This window comes from Lycium barbarum, chromosome 1, assembly GCF_019175385.1.
Source record: "Lycium barbarum isolate Lr01 chromosome 1, ASM1917538v2, whole genome shotgun sequence".
Classification (NCBI taxonomy): Eukaryota; Viridiplantae; Streptophyta; class Magnoliopsida; order Solanales; family Solanaceae; genus Lycium; species Lycium barbarum.
The window spans coordinates 82613753-82618006 of NC_083337.1; positions in this window are offsets into that span (position 1 = coordinate 82613753).

Genomic DNA, 4254 nt, shown 5'->3' on the forward strand with positions numbered 1-4254 from the left:
AAGAACAGAACGACGGATAAGGAACGGGTATGAAAGAAGGAATAACTTGGCTAAATCATCCAATGAGGAAGGATATAATTAGTAAAAGATAAATTGCTATATTAATTACGTTATCGGAGTGTCAGCTATTGGATAAGATTGTGTACTATGTAGTTATGATTCTGTTAAGGTTTTGTGCGAAAATAACCAAGTTGTAGGTTAGAAGGAAAAGATACGAATATGGTGTAAGTATAACCCCAAAGAAGGGAAACGAAGGAAAGTAAGCAAAGTAAGTATACATGAAAACAACTGACATACAGAGGGTGAAGCGATAAAGGACTGGTCTAGGCCTTCGACATCGACTGAAATATGTAGCTCTCTGAGAATGGTCCGATTGTAGCCTATGTTCCCCGGCAGCTCAGACCGCACGAGAGAAAGTTAATTCGCTCATGATCTAGAACTAGCTACAGTAATTCATGCTTTAAAGGTATAGCGGTATTACACACATGGGGTCCGCGTTGATATTTACACGGGCCCTAAGAGCCTCCAGTATATTCTAAGCCAAAAGGAGCCGAATTCGCGGCAGAAAAGATGGTTCGAATTATTAAAAGATTATGATGTTAATATTTTGTGCCACCCTAGAAGGGCTGACGTTGTGACAAACACACTTAGTCGTGAACCTATGGACGGCATTGACCGGCGTACATTCGGAAACAAAGAATTGGTTTGTAAAACTCATCAGTCGGCTAGCCTGGGAGTCCGTTTGGTCGGTTCTGAGGATATTGGAATTTTCGTCTGAGAAGTTGCAGAATTATCGATTATAGAAGAAGTAAAAACAGCGTCAATTTGAGAGGACTATTCTGGTATGGTATAGAGATACGACCTCTGACAATGAAAAAGACCCAGTTCGAGGTTTTACCGGATGAGTGTTGTTATACCGAGGTAGATTAGGGATGCCCGACGTCGTAAAGCTGCAACGGCCAATTCTGAGCGGAGCGCATAATGTTTGGTATTCTGTTTATCTTGAATCCACTAGAAGGTACCATGACCTCGGACGTCTATATTAATGGAATGACATGAAACAGGACGTCGCAAGGCTCGTTGCCCAGTGCCCGAATTGTCAGCAAGTCAAAATTGAGCATCAGAAACCGGGCAGATTGCTTCGGGGAATGGAAATTCTGATTTGGAAGTGGGAGATAATTAATATGGATCTCATTACGGGTTTGCCTCGCACTCCGTGGAAGTACGATTTCCATATGGGGTATGGTTAATATGCTGACAAAATCAATCCATTTTCTTTCCGTCAGAACCACTTATTCAGCTGAGGATTACGCCAGACTATATGTATTAAAGGAATAATGAGACTCCACGAAGTTCCTATATCTATTGTCTCCAATAGAGGTACTCAGTTTATGAGTAATTTCTGGAGATATGTTTTCAGGAAGGATTAGGGGCTCAGATAAGTCTGAGCACAGTATTCCACCCTCAGAGCGACAGACAGGCCGAGCACATTTTACAGACGCTAGAAGATATGCTGCGACCCTGTATTATTGATTTCGTTGGTGGCTGGGATGATCACCTGCCATTGATCGAGTTTTCTTATAATAACAGCTACTATTCTAGCATCCAGATGGCCCCTATGAGGCTTTGTATGGCAGAAAATTCAGGTCGCTGATCGGCTAGTTCGATATTGGCGAAACAGAAGTGATCGGTCCAGATATAACCCCGCAGGCCGTTGATAAAGTGAAACTTATCCGAGGGGGACAATTAGCAACTTAGAGTCGGCAGAAATCGTGTGCTGATATACGACGTCGATCCTTGGAATTGCAGCTTAGTGACTGGGTGTTTTTGAAAGTATCAACTATGAGAGGTATAATATGATTCGGCAAAAGGGTAAGCTTGCTCCTCAATATCGATGACTTTATCAGATTATTTAAAAGATGGGGAATGTCGCCTACGAGTGAGATCTACCATCTAATTTGGAAGCGGTACATCCGGCATTTCATGTATCTGTGCTTCGCGAATGCATCGGTGGCCCTCCCAAAATATTTCCAGTAGAAGAGACAAAAGTGACGGAATGAAAAAGAAGTGTCCTCACTCAATTCTTATGCCCACCGGTAATCAAAAAATTCTTTACTTGTTTATATTCAAAGACGAATGTGTATCGATTGTGTTGACCATAAAAAGAAACTCCCCCGAAGCGATTACGGACCCTATAAGACTAATCTAACATTCGAGGACGAATGTTCAAAAAGGGGGGGGGGGGGGAGGATGTTATATCCCGTACTTTCGCGTATTCGGGAAAATTCGGAATAATTTTGATTTGTAAGGAATAAGGTCATATGTTAATTTGAATTAATATATGTGTGTGTTGCTCATGAAAATATTGATGTGGAAACCTAGAGGAAGGCCAAGGGCAAAAATTGGAATTTCGGAAATTAGTTTCGGAAATTACAAAACGAGCATTATAAGTCATTGGGCTCAAAAAAAATAAGAGAATGAAGGCCCAAATGGAGAGGTTTGGCCGGCCATGGCTCATACCTTGGCCCAAACCCACAATATGAAATTGTCATGTGATTAGTCATGTGACAATTATATTTAAAAGAGGTCTCTATCCTTTGAACCTTCAAGAAACATAAGAGATGAAAGAACAAAACAAGAGAAGCAAAAAATAGAGTATATTCGGCCATGACCATGGAATTTTAGCCCTTTGAAATCTCCCTCCAAAAATTATTTTCTTGTGGTATTCCTACTATATTAAGGGCCCTCTACAACATGGTGCAATTTTTTGGGAAGAAAGAGCCCTTGTTTCTTCAATATGACAACATGTTTGAGTGAAGAAGATTGGAGAAAAAGCTAAGAATTCATTCCATGTTATTATGTTATGAAGGTTTGTTTGTGTTGTAGTATATGGAAATAAGTGGAATTCATGAAAATATGGAAGTTTGCAAAGTGGGTGTGCATATGTATGTGTGGCCGTGTGTGTGTAGTAATGTATAGGTGTGATGAGTTGAATTGTATGTTGCCTTCTAGTTGTATGTAGGATGGAATGTATTTGGAAATGAAAGTTGAATGAAGTTGATGGAAGATGGAAAAATTGAATGTTGGCTGTGTGGTATTTGAAGTTGGAATGAGAATGAATTAATTTGGTTTAACATGTTAGTTGTGTTATTGTGATGCTTGCAATGTAAATGAAGATGAAATGATATAAGTTTGCATTGAAATGGAATGTAGAAGTTTATGTCGTTTTAGTATGATTTTATGACATTATGAAAATGGAGTTGTTAAGGTGCAAATTATGATAATTGTTGATGAATTTGGGATATGGAAGCGTGTTATGAATAAGTATGTTAAAGATTAGAAGTTTTAAACGAATTATGGTTTTGGTGGAACTTTTATACACTTTATGGAATAATGTGAAATGGTTCCGAATCGTATGTAAATGGTCTTAAGTTAGTTAATGAATATGGAAATGTTGATATTAGTTTGAAATTATTAAGTTGCAATGGAAGTTGTTGGACTATGTGGAAAGGAAGACTAGTTATGTTATAATGTATTTTATGATGATTGTTGATGTTGTTGGTATTGTTGTGTTGCCGTTGTTGATGTTTTGGGCCGAGTTGAATTCTCGGGGGTGTTATATGTATAGGGGAAGTGCTGCCGAAATTTCGGTAGACAAATGCATAGTTAAATGAATTCTTGGAGTCTTGAAATTCTTAATTGGTAATTTTGACCATTTGCAGATTCTGAGCGAAACGGGATTTGAGTTTTGACGAGCGTAAGACGCACGAAAGGTATGTAAGGCTACCTCATTCCTTCTTTTGGCATGTCCTAGGTATACTAGGTCGATATCGGAGCCCTGGGGGCAATTCTGTTCTTGGAAATCCGAATTAGAAATTGGGTACTATTCATCCAATTCAATTGAAGCATAAAACTCTCATTTGTGTTAAAAAGTGATCTAATGCCCGAAATTTTTGTAAATGTATTCGAATCGCTTCGGAACCTTCATGTATGATTCCATAGACCCCAAATGTCCGTGATTCATGTCCGCCACCTCGACTTGACCCGAGGTGGGCCCGCTAACCCCGAGACTCTTCTGTTTGTTCTATTAGTCTCATTTTTGTATAATGTCGGCAAAGGACTTTTGTTTATGAATTTGGCTATCGTAAAATAATGTTTGGATCGCCACGATATCCTAAACTATATTTTGAACCATAATTACCATTTTGGAAATATTTTTGTGAAATGAACCCCGCTTTGATTAATTGTTCGAAC